The sequence below is a fragment of the Tupaia chinensis genome, unplaced genomic scaffold (genome assembly GCF_000334495.1).
Source record: "Tupaia chinensis unplaced genomic scaffold, TupChi_1.0 Scaffold145208_1, whole genome shotgun sequence".
NCBI classification, from domain to species: Eukaryota; Metazoa; Chordata; class Mammalia; order Scandentia; family Tupaiidae; genus Tupaia; species Tupaia belangeri.
In genome coordinates, this window is record NW_006205068.1 from 1,300,801 (window position 1) to 1,320,091 (window position 19,291).

General features: G+C 45.2%; 1 protein-coding gene across 6 annotated transcripts in view; it reads left to right on the forward strand.

Annotated features, from left to right (window-relative positions):
- The window catches only part of MAD1L1 (mitotic arrest deficient 1 like 1), a 598,556-nt gene that overhangs the window by 70,476 nt on the left and 508,789 nt on the right, over positions 1-19,291 (forward strand). The window contains exon 1 of one of the 6 annotated variants that reach the window (XM_014583955.2): positions 1,202-1,372. The exons of the other annotated variants lie outside the window; for them this stretch is intronic. The gene's annotated coding sequence lies outside the window, so the exon portion shown is untranslated. Of the gene's footprint in view, positions 1-1,201; positions 1,373-19,291 lie in introns of those variants that run through there. 6 annotated transcript variants of the gene reach the window in all.

A 19,291-nucleotide genomic window follows, 5' to 3' on the forward strand; every position in this document is an offset into this window, starting at 1 on the left:
TCTGTCCTCCCTGTGTTGGTAGCCATATCCTCTGACTTTCTTTTTTGGGCAGCAGTGTTTGTGACTTTTTCCAGAGAAATTCTTTTTTCCAAAGGGGCATGCTGGTCTCTGGTCACTTGGTACCTTTATCTTGAAGACTACTACTTGCCCTGTCACACTCTGGAGCCCTTCTCAGAGTCTGTGGGTCATGCAGAGGGATGGGAATTAAGAGTAAGAGTCTGGAGTTCAAATGTGATTTCTAGTGGCATGAGCTCAGGCAAGTCATGTGACTCTTCTGAGCCTCAGTTTGCTTATTTGCCAAGTGCAAATGATTGTGACATCTCACGGGGTTGTGAGGATTAGAGGCAGCGTAGTAGGAATGACAACGGCGCACACTCATGGGCCCTTTCTAAGTGCTGGTTGCTGCTCTATGCACCTGGTGGGCATTAACTCCTTTAACCCTCTCTGCCAGTCTTGGAGTGGGAGGTGCTCTGTCAAACTCACTTTATAAATGAAGACATGGGGGCAAGGAGGGGATAGCAGTTGGTGAGTGGCCATGCCAGGACTAGAGACCACAAAGTAAAACACAGCTACGATTTGTAGTTACAGTTGTTCTGACGGCGCAGTTGCGGCATTGATAATTTATAATGTCTAGCCCAGGCAGTGAGAATTGAAAAGTGTTTGTGAGGCACCTAGTACCTGGCGCTGAGTGGGTGCTCAGTGAATGGAGCTATACAAAACGCTGCATGTAGCCTTTTTTTCACTTCCGTATCTTGAGGAGACAGAGCATCCTGGGAAATATCTGGCCCGTGAATTTGGCCAAGCTGCATAGTGCATCAAGAAGATAATACTGATTCAGCATTGCCTGGAAAGTCATCAAGATTCTGCCATTGAGAGCCTTCAGAAGGCCTGATTTGTTTATTTTGCAGACCTCTGGGTATGCGGGAGATAACAGCATAAAGCAGGCCCAGAGCAAAGTGCTGGAACCACAAGGTTAAACACAATTTGCCCTCTAGGCCGAGCTGGGTTAGGTTCACTGGGCCTACTCTGGTATATTTGGGTTCAGGTTTCACTGGGTTCAGGTTGTGGTCCCAGATCATGCCGCTAGAAAGCTGCAGAATCACATTTGAACTCCAGACTTTGACCACAACCTCACTTGCTGATTCACTCAGAGCAAATTGAGCCGTCCCTTCTCTCTGTGCCCTGCCTGTGGACCCTAACAGTGGACAGTCTATAAATTCCACCCTGTGACTTTCCTAAGGACAAGAGAACAGACCCTGGGACCCCCAGGCATTTGGGGAGAGGTAGACCAGGGCTGTGTCTCTGTCAGCCACCCCCCGCCCCCATTCCACGGAATTGGGAGAGCTGGCTGGGATTGCCTTGGAAGAACTAGGTAAGAGATGGCACCTGCTTCAAAGGACAGCTGGGGTGAGGCTGGAGGGGTAGTAAGTCAGGAATTAGGACCCTACTTTAGCAGCTGCTAGTGACAGGGCTGCTCAGAGGCTCAGTCATCTCATTCTGCAAAATGGCTACAACAGTATCTGTTTTTCCTGCTTGGAGTGGAGATGATGTGAGATGCTCTTGTGATAGGTGGTGCTTTGGGAAAGTGCTGTTGGATGTAAGTTCTAATAGTGTAATATGCGATGTAGTGGGTTAATTTTGGACTTAAAGGTGTCTTGGACTCTGTACCCTGCATCTGTACATGGTGGGGGAGGTAAGTGGCAATCCACATCTTCCTAAAAAAAAGTCAACAATGCTTTTATGTCCTATTTATTTTGCAGTCCCACTCAGGTTTGAAGGAAGAGGTCCTTGCAGAAAGAAACTATTTTTTTTTAATGGAAAATGACTGGTTTGGTTTATAAAGGACACTACTGCAGGAAGTGCCTGTGAGAGGTTTTAATACCATATATGCTCTCCCCATCAGACTCGTCTCTAGGTAGTGATGAGCCGTGAGTGGCGTCCTACAGAACCTCATTCAGGTTTGGCTCATTTGTTACATTTTTCAGGGCCAGACCTGGACCATGTGGCCACCTTTCCTATGGTGGCAGTCTGATTGTGTGGGCCAAACTTCCTAATCAGAGGCTCCAAGGAACGATGCAGCAGCTGGGCCTGGTGAATCTAGCATTTCTTTACGCCCTCCTGGGGCTTTTCTGCTGTTGTTTACATGGCAAAGTGTTGGGCGGACATGTCTCTTCTGTGAACCACCAGGTGCCCTTTGCAGAGTGTATGTGCTTTTGTGGACACCTTAGGTCTATCACATAGAATGCCAAAAGTCTTTTTAGCTTTCTCATGAGACCCTGGTTTGTGGCTCGCTGCCATTCCTCTTAGCCATGTGACCTCAGGTGTTTCTATCTGTGAAACAGGGAGAAGGACAGTGCTCTCTTTGGGGTCAGTTTGAATGCTGCTCAGTAAGTGTTGCTGCTGCTGTTTCTCTTATGCTAAATATTAGGATTCTCAGAATTTTCTCCCCAATTCTCTTTTCTCCCCCATTATTTAACTGGAGCCACCGAAGTGTAGCAGCAAGGAAAATTGGGTCCCTTTGAGGCACTATTAAATTCTGCCTGTCTTGCCAGATGATCTGTGTTCCAACTTTTGTCTCTGAATTATTGAAAGATGGACATGGTTCTGCTCCCATTGCCAGTAGCACCCCACTCCCCCTCTGTTTCCGCCTGTTGCCAGCCACGAGCCTGTAGCACCCCACTCCACCTCTGTTTCCGCCTGTTGCCAGCCACGAGCAGTGGGGTTCCCTCCAGCTCCCCATGCTTGGGAATGGTATCTTACCCACTCAGTGCCCAGCCTGGATTCTAGTGGTCACCCTTGGCCCCCTCCGTTTCTCTCCTCCTCCTGCATGTCACCCAGGCCTGTTCAGTCTGTGGTCTTAGCTATTCTTGGATTGTTCTAGGTCTAACCCATGCCCACCCTCATCACTCCACTTAGAATCCTTTCTTGTGCAGTGGCTACCTCACCATGCCTGTCTTCACTTGCACATCTTCCAACCCATTGCACGCCAGCATTCAGGGGGAATCTCTCTAAGCTGACACAATGAATCTGTAATACTGCTCAGAGCCATTTGTTGGTTCCCCATTGATCAACCTCACAGTCCTCATTTCTAACATCTCTGAGTGGGAGCCTCCCACCTTCTTTGTAGCCTGTCTCTCCAGCTTCTCTCTCATCACCTCCCCTGCCTTCTGCACCAGCTCCCACCAATGTGAGTTCTGTGCCTATTCCCGCCCCTTAGCTCCTGCACGTGCTCTCCCCTGGGCATAGGCGTGACCCATTTCTTCAGTACAGAACACTCCAGCACCGAACACCTCGTGCTTCAAATGGTGCTCAATAATCTATTCCCAGATTTTGCAAGTTGCCTGGGGAGCCCCAGTGTCCTGGGGTTGAGATGGAGGGGGGCGATTGGGGATGTGATGTCCAGGATGGCTTTATTCTCACGTGTGACACCCTGTTGGGCTAGCGACACTCTTAAAAAAATTTCTTCTTCATGTGATCCACCATGTGGCTTGAACAAGCTGCTTCATGTGTTGGCTGGATTCTGTGAGGACACACCTGGTAAACAAGCCCGTTCTAGATGCTGTGAGGACAAGCCCTGGTATACAATTGCCCATCAAGCCTGTTTTTTATTGGAGAGGTTTTTGCTATAAGGCGTGTGCGCTCGCCAGACAGACAGAGAGACATAGAGACAGAAAGCGAGAAATCTCCCCCCAGGGGGGGATGGTCACGCCACAGTCCCTTCTCCTCCATTCTCCTCTCGGGATCTTGGGCACGCACGCACACGCGCCCGGCGTGAGTTTTAAGCCACTGGGTCCGGGACACGAACCGCGGTCGACTACGTGGGAGTCCAGCGACATAGCCATTACGCTAACTGCTGGTTCCCCCCAAGCCTGTTCTTGATCATGGCTATAGCCATGACCAGAGCTTGGCCTGGGGTCACTGTGGCAGGAGTTTCCCAAGGGTATGAGGACTGGAGACAGGGCTCTAATAGCCTGTCACTCCCAAACCCCCCTTTCCTGATGCACTCATCATTTAGGCTTTATCCGAATCCTCTTTTGGGAAGGCTTCCATGAGCCCCTTCCACCCTGTTAGGCGCCTGTGCTATAATTGTCCTTTGTGCATCCCCAACTTCAGGGGTTGCTGTTTGTTCTGTGTTCTGATAGACATGTGGCCTCTCTTGTTGATTATACACAGTGCCCAGCACCACACCTTGTACCTGCTGTGTAGACACCATCAACTACCTAAATACCAGGAGGTCTCTTGGTGAAGAGCATATCTCTTTAAGCCCTTTTTCTCTTAGCCTTTTGGACTGAAGAAAATATTTTTTTCCCATGTAAATAACAATTTATATTTCTAAATATTTATTTTTCTTGCCATAACACAGTTGAGCGAGGTGGCTTTTAGAACTTCTCCATTCTCCTCTTGGGATTATGGGTATGCATGCACATGCACCTGGCATGATTTTTCAAACTGCCAGATCTGGGACTCAAAACGGTGTCTGACTATGTGGGAGTCCAGCACCTTAACCACCACTCCATCTGTTGACCCCTCTATATTTTTATTTCATGAGAGAGGGAGAGAGAAGGAGAGAGAGAGACAGTCTTGACAAGGTCTCACTATGCTGTGCTACTCTCCCTAGCCTCCCAGCCAGCCAGAATCACAAGTGCATCTGCCCCAGGTATCAGGTCAACTGGGGATCTGAACCCCAGTCCTTCATGTGGCTTGTAATCTACAGAAGTACCGTGCTGCCTGCGCTACTATGGCTGGGCCCATGTCCTGTATTTTGACTGTACTTTTTAGGTTATACTTGGTGTCATCCTTCAAAATGGCCCTGTGGGAGGACATCCAGAGGACCAGTCATTTGCCATTTCTCTACTATAGGGATCCAGGTTGTTTCTAGTTCTTCCTGTTATGAACAACACTAGGATGAATAATGAGGATGTATTTCATTTTTTTTAAGAGGTTTTTGCTACAGAGTGTGTGCGCTCACTAGAGAGACAGAGGCAGAGAGACAGAAAGCAAGAAATCACCCCCCAGGGTGGATGGTCACTCCACAATCCCTTCTCCTCCATTCTCCTCTAGGGATCTTGGGCACGCACACACGTGCACCCGGCGTGAGTTTAAGCCACCGGGTCTGGGACTTGAACCACAGTCGACTACATGGGAGTTCAGCGACATAGCCATTATGCTAACTGCTGGTCCCTGCATTTAAATTTTTTTTTTTTTGAAGAGGTTTTTGCTATAGGGTGCGTGCGCTTGCCAGACAGAGAGAGAGAGAGATAGAGAAAGAAAGCGAGAAATCACCCCCTAGTGGGGATGGTCACTCCGCAATCCCTTCTCCTCCATTCTCCTCTCGGGATCTTAGGTAACCAAGAGGCGTGAGTTTAAGCACCGGTCCAGGATGTGAACCGTGGTCGGCTATGTGGGAGTCCAGCAACATAGCCATAGCGCTAACTGCTGGTTCCCCCCACCCTGCATTTAATTTTAAAACCCATTTAAAATAATTTTAACAGGGACCAGGTGGTGGCACAGTGGTATCTCAAGTGGACCCACATGGGAAAGGTCCTGGGTTTGCATCCCAAGACTTCCTTGAGCACTCCAGGCATGCATCTGTGAACTGGGCTGAGGCTAGGGGTAGATCATAGCGTGAGGACTCTGTTGGAGTGCCTATCTCACACTCCATCTCTCTCCCTTGAAAAACATAAATAAGAGACCAGCAGGTGGCATAATGGTTAAGTCACTGGACTCCCCACATAGTCGACTGCAATTTGAGTCCTTGACCTGGTAGTTTAAAACTCATGCTGGGTGCGTGTGCATGCATGCCCAAGATCCTGAGAAGAGAATGGAGGATAAGGGATTGGGGTGTGGCCATCCCCCATGGAGGGTGATTTCTTGCTTTCTGTCTTTCTCTGTCTCTCTGGTGAACATACATGCCCTATGGCAAAAGTCTCTCTCTTAAGAAAAACATAAATAAATGAATTTTAAAAAAGTTTAATAAATCCAAGCACGTCTTTTTTTCTTCCCAGATGATCCATCCAGAAGTTGATTATCACACTTAGAATAAAATCTAGGATTTTCTCCAGTCACACACCCTGTGCTGTCTGCCTCTCCCTGCTCTAGACTGCAGTCTTAACCTTCTTAGAACTGCTCTGTTCAGGGACCAGCAGATGGCATAATGGTTACGTTGCTGGACTCCCAAATGGTCGATCACAGTTCCGGGTGCACCTGTGTGCATGCCAAAAATCTCAAGAGAAGGTATTGTGGTGGGGCTGTCCCCCTGGGGGGTGATTTTTTTGCTTTCTGGCTCTCTCTCTGGTGAGGGCACATCCTATAACAAAAATCTCTCTCTCTCTCAAAAAAAGAACTACTCTCTTCATGTGTTTCTGTTTCTGCCTCAGGGACGTGCCTTAAATCTTCTCACTGTCTGTTCTCTCACATCATTCACATAATCGGAAGGAACAGATTCTTAGAGGATTTTTGTTTTTGGAAAGAGAATCACAGATCAGGGTAAGTTCCCTTAGACTCTTCTCATTTAAGGATAGAGAAGCCAAAGTTCAGAAAGGCGCAATAAATTTGCCCAGGGCCACACAGCAAGCTAGAGACCAGCCTGGGACCACAGCCCACGTCTTCAAGTACATGACTGTTGCTTTTTCAAAGTTCTGAGACTTTTGCTCTCCCTTACTGCTCAGCAAGTTCAAAGACAGCATTTCACTAATGATGGCTCCCTTTTCGAGTTTCCGTATCCATGAAGTCCTTTGTTTATACCTTGCCTTTGATTGTTTCCCTAGAAGCCAGATTTACTTGATTTTTAATTCACTGTTCTTTCCTCTATAATCTACTGCTTCTCTGCTGAAAGAAATCCTTGTAGGTAGGATAGGTGGGTCAGGGAGAGGGGAGGGGAGTGCTAACTTTATTATAGGAGGGTTATTCTACTCCTTAAACATTAGAAGTCATGGCTAATGGTAGAACAGTCAGGAAGGGTAACCTAGCATTTCAGATGTCACAGCATCCATTGATTTCCATGCCCACTTGCAATAACACGGCCGTTGCCCACAGCGAGATTCACCTGTACTGGCCTCCTTGTTTTACCTTCTACTTGATCATCCTTGGATACACCTGTCCACAGTGGGGTGGTTTTCCCATTCTGAGCTTAGACGGAGTCTTTCCTGGGTAACTGTAGCTGTGGAGCTCCGGTTACTTTGTTCTGGAAGGGTGCTTTTGTGAGCTGGAATGTGCCATTTCTGAGGTGACTGCTGTTTCTGGAGCCTCTTCTGTTTGATATTCTCATCACTGGTCCATGCCGTGCTTGAGGATGGAAATGAGAACCCAGCAGAAGACCTTCAGCTCTCTCCCCGTTGCAGTCTGCCCAGACCTTCTCTCAGCTCAGCTGCTCTGACCTCACCGCAGGTATGGACGTGCCCCATGAAAGGTTCAGGCTGGCTGTGCACCCCCAACCCCATGTCTCTTGGGAGCTCAGCCTGCTGTGTCTGGTTGCACTCCAAGGCCCCATTCACTGCCCCTGTTCTGAGCTCCTCACTAAAACTGTGTTTGGGCCATTATCTAGCCTTCTTTTTGAATGTTTAAAGCATTCAAAAGATCAACTTTTCCAAAGAGTGAGGGAACAGGGAGAGAAAATTATGGCATTTGTTTGAAAGGTTCTGAGAGCTTTTTTTAGCTCGAACAGTTCAAAGAGCGCCTCTTGTTAATCAGAGGAATATTCTAGCATCCCTGGGGTGGTCACACTGGCTTAATTGGAACCCAGGCTGCTTTGAAGTCCTTTTAATCCTTCCCGAGCTGGGAGAAAGAATTTGAAGGCAGCAACTGTAAATTTGAAATTTCTTCATTTTATTTACATGTGTCTGGGGACCCACGTAATTCGTTTCCCTGAAGCAGTTAAGCCGAGTTGCTGGTTTGTGGACAGCTGAGTGAGATCTGGACTTCATTAGGCCGAAGGTGGGCGGCTGGCAGAAGAGCTGCAAGGCAGCTGAGTCCAGGCTGCAGCAGGACTCTGGGCCCAGGGGGGCAACATCCGATGGCTGGTGTGGACTGTGCTTGCAGGTGCAGCTTGTTCTTGAGGGACATCTGCACCTACGTAACAGAGCGTGTGCTTTTACCAAAGTCACTTAAAGAGTGACCTCATGACTTCAGTCCTTATGACCCCAGCAGTCCCGACTGAGATGCCAGTAGATATGGACCCTAGGATTTCCTTGTCCATGGAGAAATGTGGGGTCACAGTGATCACTCTAGGTTGACCACTCTAGGCTGTGCCAGCCTCCCCTAGATTGTCAGAGGCACTTTGTCTTGCCCTTTGTCTTCCTTGGCCCTAAGCCTGACATTTCACCTCTTGGGGATGGGATGGGGAACTTGCTCCCTAACAGCAGTCTGGTTCTGCCACCCCGTCTCATTTTGCTGTGCTGAAATCCACGTTACTGTAATTTTGCATCATGGATACCACATTGGATTATTGTGAGTCCACATAGGTGCAGAATTTGCTTTTCTCCAGGTCATGTGTTAACCCCTCTTTACTTCCTGCTGCATGTGCTCTAGTTTCTCCAGCTCTGCAGAGGTCAGTTTGGTTGGGCTGGGAGCCATAGTGGATAGCAGCCCTACTAGGTGGCGTTGTAGAGAGGGCTCTTGTCTGGCTTTTCCGGTGGCATCTTTCCCGAGTCTCCTGAGGTTGTTAGCTCCTTGTCCAGCATATCACTGTATGTTCATACTAGTCGCTCAGATACTTCCAGAGCCTGAAGCTTGTCTATGTGCACATATAATTTGCATACAGTGAGATGCAGATTTAGATGTAGTATATAGATGAATCTTGACAAATGTAATGTATATCCTTATCAAAACAACATATTTTTATCATTTCAGAAAATCTCCTCATGTTCTTTCCAAACAGCCTTTCCACCCCCAGGAACTGTAGCTTAGTTTTACTTGTTCTAGAATGTTCTACAAATTCTTTTTTTAAAAAACTGTTTCTAGAGGACATGCGTGCTCCCCAGAGAGACAGGCGAGGCGGGGAGAACACACTCCCCAATGGGTGCTGGCCTGCACTGCTCTCTTCTTTACTTAATTTAGTCTAGACTCAGACCACCTTTTCAGGGACCTTTCTGGATCGGCTTGTGAAGTAACCACTCTTTTTTCTTAGCCTTACCTCACGTTGCTCCCTGGTTTGTTGTTGTTTGTTTTTTCACCCCACTGTATTTGTCTTCATTGTGCTTATCTTGGCCTTGAAATGTACTTATAACATGTTAGGTTTTGTCATAATGGCTGTCTTCCCTGATAAGTAGTCAAGCTCCAGGAACTCAAGAACTCAACCTGGTGTGTCAGTGTGGTCTCATCAGGACCTACCTAGAACCAGACCGGGCACATAGTGAGCGTTGTGTTGAGTGGGCAGAACAAATGACCACTGCCTGAGACACACAGGTGCCTGAAGTCATTTCACAGGCACAGCTAATGAATCAGATGTTCTCTTCCCCCTGTGTGTTCCTACAGTTGAGTTTTGTTTGTTGTGTTGCTTAGATGCAGGGGCTTACATAACCTACCCATCCTTCCTGCTTCTCAGTGTGGTTCTAGATTCTGATTTGGTCATCAAACACATTTGCTTTTGTCATCCTGTATTATCTAGAAATTGATAGACATGCCATCTATTAGTGCTCAAATAGTTCATAACGTTTTTGGGAGGGATAGCAGAGTTGGGCATTGTTCTAGAGATCCCCATTGACAGCTGCAACGAGAATCATCACAGAAGTCCAAGGAGTTTTTCACGTGACTGCTGGATGCCCTTAATGTAGTAGTTCTTCAGGTAGAGTTTGTATTCTGTTTCATAAACGGGAAACTGAGGCTGAGCTAGGATTTGAACTTGAACCTGGTTGACTTCAGAGCATACTCATAGTCTTGCTGTTGTGCCTTGTTTTCTGGCCTTTTTTATTCCTTTCCATTAACCAGCCCTTTTTAGTATGGTACCTGAAGATGTTCAGGATCACCTCATGTTTCCTCTGAAACAAGGCCAGGGGATAAACGATCATTTCTAATAATGTGCTATTTATTTATATAGCAATTCATTGTGTGAGTAACCTAATCAAAAGTGGAAATATTAGTTTACATAAATCTCATTCTTAGTGAATTCATGCTGGTAACTAGTAATTGCCACATTGCTTTTTAATTAGACACAAATGTCATTTTGGTAATATGTGCTATAATCTTTATAATTCATAATAATGTAATATTCCAATAATATTTTCCATTTATTGATCACTTATTTGCTAAGTTCTTTATATGCAGCATTTTTATGAGAACCCCATGTGGTGGATACTGTAATTATTTTTTCTTTCCCTGTAACAAAATTGAGGTTTGGAGCAGTTAACTTGATTTGTCGAAGGTCATTAGTAATTAGTAATGAATGGAGTTAGAGTTTGAGCCCTCATCTTTCTGACTTTAGATGTTAATTCTGCTATTTCTCTTTATGCTTCTGGTTTGCAGAACCTGCCTTTAGAAAATGAGAATGTTTTTACATCTCCATGCTTTTCTATTTTTTTTGGAGAGGTTTTCACTGTAGGGCGCGTGCGCTCGCCAGACAGAAAGAGACATAGAGACAGAAAGCGAGAAATCACCCCCCAGGGGGGATGGTCACGCCGCAATCCCTTCTCCTCCATTCTCCTCTCGGGATCTTGGGCACGCACGCACACGCGCCCGCATGAGTTTTAAGCCATCGGGTCCGGGACGCGAACCACGGTCAACTACGTGGGAGTCCAGCGACATAGCCATTACGTTAACTGCTGGTTCCCTTTCCATGCTTTTCTGTTTTGTGTAATTCTTGCTGCATAGACAAACCTGATACTTTGTGTCTGAGTCATATGGAAAACTGTGGTAACACTGAAGAGCTGCCGCACCTGGCTGTCTCACTAGGTTAACCAGAGCTCCCTGCGCTTGATCTGGTAGATTCCTGTAGGTTTTTGCAGCACAGTCAATTTCATAAGGAATAGACTATTCTTAAATATTTTTAAAGTTTGACATGCATTATACATAAAAAAGAGTGTTTTTAAAGAATACATGTAATTGTCTTCGTACCCATCCTCAAGAAAGAAAGAATAGTTCCTTTGAAAACTTGCAGACCATCCCATATTCCATCCTGCTACTCACCTCCACCCCCAAAACAAATTTTTGAGTTGAGTGGTCCAGAGTTTTAGAGCAATTATGACACTTGCTCACTCAGTGCTACTCCCGGGAGGTGGTATGGGTCCATCCCAAATGAGCCTGTTTATGCTGGTGGCACATGTTATTGTAATTACATAATTGAATTTAATATTATGAAAGCTAATGAAAAATAAATGTGTATAGAAAGTAATGTTTCTGTGAAAAATGAAGTTGAGTGCTTTGGAATGTCTCAAAGGAAAATTACTAAAAAAAAAAATTGCTGTTGAATAAAGCAAATTGACTGTAAAAGATTAAGAGGAAAAGTTGTAGAGTCTAGGAAGATTCTAGGTGTCCACTTTAAAGAAACAAAATTAAGGGACCAGCAGTTAGCGTAATGGCTATGTCATGGACTCCCATGTAGTCGACCGCGGATTCGAGTCCCAGACCCGGTGGCTTAAAACTCAAGCCGGACGTGTGTGTGTGAGTGTCCAAGATCCCAAGAGGAGAATGGAGAAGGGATTGCGGTGTGGCTATCCGCCCAGAGGGGTGATTTTTTTTGCTTTCTGTCTCTGTCTTTCTGGCGGGCACACGCCAAAGCCTCTCCCTGCCAAAAAAGAAACAAAGTTAAAACATAATGCATTATGTGTTGTGAATGTTACAAATTAAAAAAACATGGTAAAACTCATTAATGGACCTAAGTGTGAAAAAAAAGTTTACAGCTTGGGGAATAACTGTGTATTTTTGTGTTTGTGTGTGGAGTGTTCTTTGGTGTTTGTTTTGTTTTTAGTTATAGTCTTACCATGTCATCATCTTCTTGCCTTTGCTCAGCCTCCCATGTAGCTGGGGCCACAGGTGTGCACCACCTGTCAGACTGGGGCTTTCTATGTTGTTCATGCTGCCTTTGAGCTGCATTTCTCCTGTCTCAGCCTTGTGTGTAGCTGGAAATATGGGCACCATTGTGCACTGCCATGCCCAGCCACTGAGAGAGGGCTGGGAATTGGATCTGGGCTCCTATGTGGCCTTAACCTGCCAAGCAGCAGTGTTTATGTTCTACATGAAAATTAAAATTTTATATCTATCTTTCTATTTAGCTAGCTATGTCATGTGATTCTCCATTAACCAACTTTTGGGATCAATTACCAGTCTTGATTGTTTTAGATAGGAAGTCTTTTATTAATATATTATTATTCCATTTATAATGCAGATAATTTGTATTGGTATACGTAGCTAAACAATTTAGGACTGATACTGTTTGTTATCAATGGTTTTAATTAGATTTCTGTGCGTTCATTTGTCATGCAAATAATTTATTTTCTTTTTACAAAAACGTTTATGTGATACCTGGTTTTTGTAGTATAAAGTTACAGTGCTAAGGTGTGAAAAATTGTTTATTGAAAAGCTATTATATTTTGGGGTATAGAATATTAGAATATTTTAAAGGGTTTCTAGTGATAAATCTTCTGTCCATTTCTTGTTCTCGCCAGCTCGAAGCCATTGTGTTTTTGTTTATCCTTTAGCTCTTCTCTTTGCATATACAAGCCTAAACAGCTCTGTGTAGCTGTTCTTTATACAAATAGTGACATAGTATACTCATATTCTACTTCTTGTACTTTTAATTAGCAGTGCATTTTGGAGAGCTTTCCTATTAATATGTAAGAGGATTCTGTGTTACTTTCTGTTGATTTTTTAAAAGTATGTTTATCCTGAGAGAGAGAGGCGCACAGTGAACATTTCCCCACTGCAATCTAGCCCAGCCGCAGCCAGCCCAGGCACGTACAGGATGGCCTCAGGAAGCAAACCCATGTCTGCTCCCATGTGGGCCTAGCGGTATTACTGCTGCATCGTTTGGCTCCTTTCTCTTGATTTTAAATAGATTCCACTGTATAGATGGATTACAACCTATTTATTCACTAATACTATACTTTTACTCCAGGGGTCTCAACTCCAACTTCAGAAAAAATTTAATTGAAATGTTATTGTTCCAGAAAGATATCATGAGTTTTTGTTCATTCCGGTAATATTTATTGAAAGCCTATTATTGTGTCAGAGAAAAAAAGGAACAAAATGAAAAGCAGTGCAGGAGAGCTTATGTTCTAGTTGAGGGAGAGGACGGTACACAGGGACAGTAATGGTGCCTGTGATGCCAATAAGAACAAGTAACACAGGCAGGAGTGGCCTGGAAGCAAGGACTTGGGTGAGGGGAGGGAGTGTACAGTTGTAACTCGATGGGTGGGGCGCCTAACTGAAAACTTGGTGACAGTCAGACAAAGTCCTAAAGAGTGGCTTTGGGGGGAAGTCACGTGGAAAACAGGCTAGAGTGTTCTGAGGAGTGTGCTGGGAGGTGGGATTTCCTGAGGCAGTACTTTTGAGAAATGTGTGCTTTTTCCCTCCTCTAGTCAGTCAGTCTGTGTGACTAGTGGGGAGACGGACCTTTGCTTCTGTATGAAAATGGTCTTTTTTTTTTTTTTTTTTTTTTGTTTTTTTTTAAAAAGGTTTTTTTTTTTTTTTTTTTTTTGAGAGGTTTTTGCTGTAGGGCATGTGCGCTCGCCAGACAGAGAGAGACATAGAGACAGAAAGCGAGACATCACCCCCCCAGGGGGGATGGTCACGCCACAATCCCTTCTCCTCCATTCTCCTCTCAGGATCCTGGGCACGCACGCACACGCGCCCAGCATGAGTTTTAAGCCACCAGGTCTGGATGCGAACCACGGTCGACCACGTGGGAGTCCAGCAACATAGCCATTACGCTAACTGCTGGCTCCCGAAAATGGTCATTGACTGGGGTAGAGGGTTGCCATGCGCCGAGGGTCTACTGGACTGTTGGCTGCTGTGTGGCTGACTGGCTGGAGAGAAGTGTGGTGTGTGGCAGCTCTGTACAAGGCAGCAGCCATGCCTACTTCCCATGCCACGGGGAGAGAGCAACTTTCTTCTGTCCACCTGGGAAATGGGCAGTTTTGAAAGACATTTGATGACATAACTCCCTCCCCGCCCTTTTTTAAGAGAGATTTTTGCTATAGGGTGCATGTGCTTGCCAGAGAGACAGAAAGTGAGAAATCATCCCCCGAGGGGGAATGGCCATGCTACAATCCTTTCTCCTTCATTCTCTTTCCAGGATCTTGGGCACATCCGTACACGTGCCCTGTGTGAGTTTATCCACCAAGTCCGGGACTTGAACTTTGGTCCACTACATGGGAGTCCAGCAGCGTAACCATTATGCCATCTTCTGGTCCTCTGACATAGGCCCCTTTGTGACCAGGATTTCATAGAGTGTCCAGGCTCCGACGGTGAGATGGATTGATGCCCTTTATAAGGCCCTTGGAGCTCAGGTGCCTGTGGCCTCAGGTCCAGAGGGATCTGACCTCCTATTCTGCAGCCTCAGGGCTGGGTGCTACAGGAATAGCCCCTGGGCTTTGGGCCTTGCCCCCATGCAACATGTACTAGTTTTTCTCCTTCAGGAGAACAATCACTGCTTCTCCAACACTCTGGGACTCTTGGAGGCTTTGTCTTAAGTTAGTCCTGGATGACAACTCCCTCCTCCTTTGGTGACCTCAGCTTCCACATAGTTGAGTTTCATAGCAAAGTGCATCTTCATGAACCATGTGGCACTTTTGGTTTTTAGTGCTGTGTGTGTGCTATCCTGTGTTTTCTATTTCTGTTTCTGCATGCTTTTTCCAAATAAGCCCTGGAGAGAGAACCTTCTCGCTTGGGTTGTGGTCCCTCCCCTCTGATGGGCTCTCTGGCTGAAGCCCCAGCCTCAGCACTTTTGGACTGTGGTCACAGGTCCTGTGGGTTTCTATTCACTGGAAAAATAGTACCTTGGAAGAAAACGCGAGGTTTCTTGCTTATTAGTTTGTTTTGTGGCTGATGCTTTTCATTCATTTTCAACATTGGAGTCCTGGATCTTGTCTCTCAGCCTTAATGAAACTGGCACTTTGGGCTTCAGTGAGAGCCATGGCATCTGCTATTAGGATCCTCAAAATAGCTGCTGCTGGGGCTAGAACTGCCTTTACCTCAAAAATAAATCAGTGGGCTGCCCCCCACGAGCCCTCTGCTCTTCTGCATGCAGCTGAGTTTGAGTCAAAATTCAGCTGCAGATCGAACAAAAAGACTTTTTTCCCCTTGAAAACCCACCAGTTAGAATTAAAAAGGCTTCGCAGCTGAAGCCAGAGCTCCAGCAGCAGATGTCAAGCCTGGGCTGCAGTTGGAACTGTCACTTTCCTGTCGTCTCCGAGTTGAGGCTCCTGATGCCCTCTGTTGCCTTCCACTTTGCAGCTTGTGAAGTGCAGGTTTTGGAATGGACTACTGGGTGTTATTTTTAGGCCGTAATGATACTTGGCACGACTCCTCCTAGTTACAAGCACTTAGCTAATCCCCAGAGCACCCTTGGTAAACATCTCTGAGTAGCTCTAACCACACACAGGTCAGGAGGTTTCTGGAAAATAAACACTCTTCCTGCCAGTTGGAGGTATTTGGACCTCTGGTCTTTGATTTGATATGTGGTGAAGGCTGCAATTGTTTAATAATCCTTTTTGATTCAACAGCCCTTCAAGAACTTTCCTCCATCCTTCCATGAAGCTCATGACAGGCAGATAGTGGGGGAGCTCTGGCTTCCTCTCCCCACAGGATTGAGCCTGACTCCTGAATTTCAGGAATCCTACAGTTTTCACAGCTAGAAAACAAAATTTTGAAAAAAGCTTAAAGAATAGAATTATAGACACTTTTTGAAAAATGAAAAAAATCAGGACTCCAGCAACTGTAGTATATCTCTTAATGTATTCTACCAGTCATCTCCACAGATTTTTAGTCCAGTTACACTAACTTCCCCACCACCTTTTTTTTTTTTAAGCTAACATTTTAAGTGCATGTGTATATTATTGTTATAAAGGATCAAATACAGTAGCATTAATTTTTTTTCCCTTTGGAGAGTTTTTATTTTATTTATTTATTTATTTTGCTATAGGGCGTGTGTGCTTGCCAGACAGTCAGAGAGAGACAGAGAGACAGAAAGTGAGAAATCATCCCCCGGGGGGGATGGCCACGCTGCAATCCCTTCTCCTCCATTCTCCTCTCAGGATCTTGGGCACGTACACACACGTGCCCGGCATGAGTTTAAGCCACTGGGTCCGAGACTCAAACCATGGTCGACTACGTGGGAATCCAGCGACATAGCCATTACGCTAACTGCTGGTCCCTAGCATTAGTTTTTTAAAAAAGAGTTCTTCAATTTATTTTATATATATATATACATATATATATGTATATATATATGTATGTGTGTGTGGGACTGGTCTGGGACTTGAACCACAACAGCCATCTGGGAATCCAGAGCCTCAATCACCACGCCACCTGCTCACCCCCTATTTTTTTTTTTTTTTTAAGGTTTTTGCCCTAGGGTTCTTGTGCTCACTGGAGGGACAGAAAGATAGAGAGAGAAACCACCCTCTCCCCCCTGCCGTGGGGGATGGCCATGCTGAAATAATTCTCCATTCTCTTGGGTTTTTGGACCTGCATGCACACATTCCCAGAGTGATCCTCAATGTGCTAGGTCTGGGACTTGAACCATAGTTGGCTATGTGGGCTCCATCTACCTTAACCATCAGGCCATGAATTGAACCTGAGGCTGTTTTTAACTTCTGTACATAGTCTAACACCTTCAGACCACACTGATAAATTTTGACATTTACACAATACCACTAAGATGATAAGCATAAATAACATAAAACATATTTTAGGGTCCAGCTGCAGATATGGTGGTTGAGGCACTGGACTTCCATATGGCCAACCACGTGGTTCAAGCCCTGGATCCAGCAGCTTGAAAAATTTGCTGAGCGCATGCGTGTATGTGTCCAAAATCCCAAAAGGAGGGAGAAAAGGAGAGGGGATTGAGGTGTGGCCATTCTGCATGGGAGGTGCTTTCTCTCTCTGTCTCTTTTTGCATATGTCCTCTGGCAAATTAAAAAAGAAATCTGGGAAGTGAGGAGCAGGTGACATAGTGGTTAAGGCACTGGATTCCCACATGGCTGACCATAGTTTGAGTCCCGGACCTGGTGGCTTGAAACTCACACCAGGCACATGTGCATGCATGCCTAGAATCTCGAGAGAATGGAAGAGATGGAATTGCAGCATAGCCATCCCCTCTAGGGGGTGTTTCTTTCTCTCTGGTGAGCACGCACATTTCATAGCAAAAACCCTCTTTCTAAATGATTAAAAAAAAAAAGAAAGAAAACAAACAAAAAGAGAAAACAGCAACAACCAAAAAAACCAACCTCAGAGCCAGGCTGCCTTGGTTTGGAATCAGCTCTCCAGTAATTAACTGTGTAACTTGAGAAGATGCAGGCCATTTCACTCTTCTGAACCTCAGCTTCCCCAGCTTTAATAGGGGCAATCATAGTTTCTACCTCATAGGGCTGTTGGAAGGTTAACAGGCTTTATATATGTCAGATGCTTGGAGTAATACCCACCTCGTCGTGTGTAGTGGGTTGTGATCATTCTTATTTTGTTCTATCATAAATATTTCCATGAATGATGGAAATTGTTCACGCCCCTTAGATTTGTGCAATAAAGCAGCCTTGTTTATTGCAGCCTTGCCATTGCATTTTTATTTATTTGTAATTTTGTATCACTTATTATTTTGAAGATTTTCTAGTGTATATCAAATTGGCAAAAAAAAATCTCTAGTAACCTTCTCTTATATAGTAGTCAATGCTGTCACTCAATTTCAAATGTTAAGAGTTTCCATAGTTTGGGGGACCAGCAGTACATGTTGCTGGACTCCCATGTAGTCGACCGCGGTGCGAGTCCCGGACCCAGTGGCTTAAACTCATGCCGGGTGTGTGTGTGTGTGCCCAGGATCCTGAGAGGAGAACGGAGAAGAAGAGATTGTGGCTTAGCCAGCCCCCCTGGGGGGTGATTTCTCTCTTACTGTCTCTCTGCCTCTCTCTCTCTTTCTGGCGAGTGCACATGACCTATAGCAAAAACCTTTCCAAAAAAAAAAAAAGAGTTTCCAGAGTTTTACAGTGACATTTGTGGATAAATCTCTCTGCTTTGTCTTCTGGGATTCTTCTTTTAGATTTAGACCAAATTCCAAAACCTAATATTTGTCTATCAAATTGACAAAGAACCTTAGAGAATGTTTTCTTTGTCAAATGTTCAGTAGGTGGTTTCTTGATGGCATAGGGAATTGTTCTTGGTAACTCGCCCTGCAGGTTATATGATTATTTCAGAGCCTAGATTTCCCGTCTCTTGGTCTGCAAGCAAACACAGCAGTGCTTTAAGACTCACCAGAGAGCTTGTATGAGACCCTGAGCCCTACCTTCAGGGGTTTTGATTCAGCAGATTGGGGAAGGGGTAGGGCAGGCTGGAGCTATCCCTGATAATTCCACTGCAAATGGTCCATTGGGCCACTCTTGCTATTCTAGACCCGTACCACCTACTCCTTCTGGTACCACAGACTGTGAAATCATATGTACCCCAGGGCCCTGAAAGAGCTCAGTATGCCCTCGTATGTTCTTCTCTGTCTTTGCTGTCTATGGAACTGCCAGGATATTTCTTTGCCTAGCATCAGACCTCATGGGTATATAGTACCCTATATGTGATTGTGAAGACATATTCATTTATTTTTTATTGTGGGATTTTTTTCTTTCTTTAAATTTTTTCCCCCAGGGTGTGTATGTGCTTGCTTAAGAGATGGGGGTGGAAGTAGTTGAGTGGGAAAAGCACCCCTCTACCCCATGGGGAATGGTAACACCACAATTCCCTCTTCTCTGTTTCTCTTTTCTTTTGAGACTTTAGGCATGCATGCACAAGTGCCTGGTATGTTTTTCAAGCTGCTGGGTTTGGGACTCGAACTGTGCAGTTGTCTATGTGGCATCCAACCACCTTCACCACCACACTATGGACTGGCCCTTGTTGAGCTTTTTTTTTTTTTTTTTTTTTTTAAATAACATCTCAAGGAATGTAAAATGGTGCAGGCACTGTGGAGAACAGTATTTCGTAAAAACAAACAAACAAAACAAAAACAAACCTGAAAGTGGAACAATCCAGCAATTCTACTTCTGGGTATGTACCCCAAAAAATGGAGAGTGGGGCACTGAATACTGATTGGTATACCATGTTTGTAGCAGCATTACTCACAATAGTCAAAAGTAGAAACAACCCAGGTATTCATGGACAGATGTAA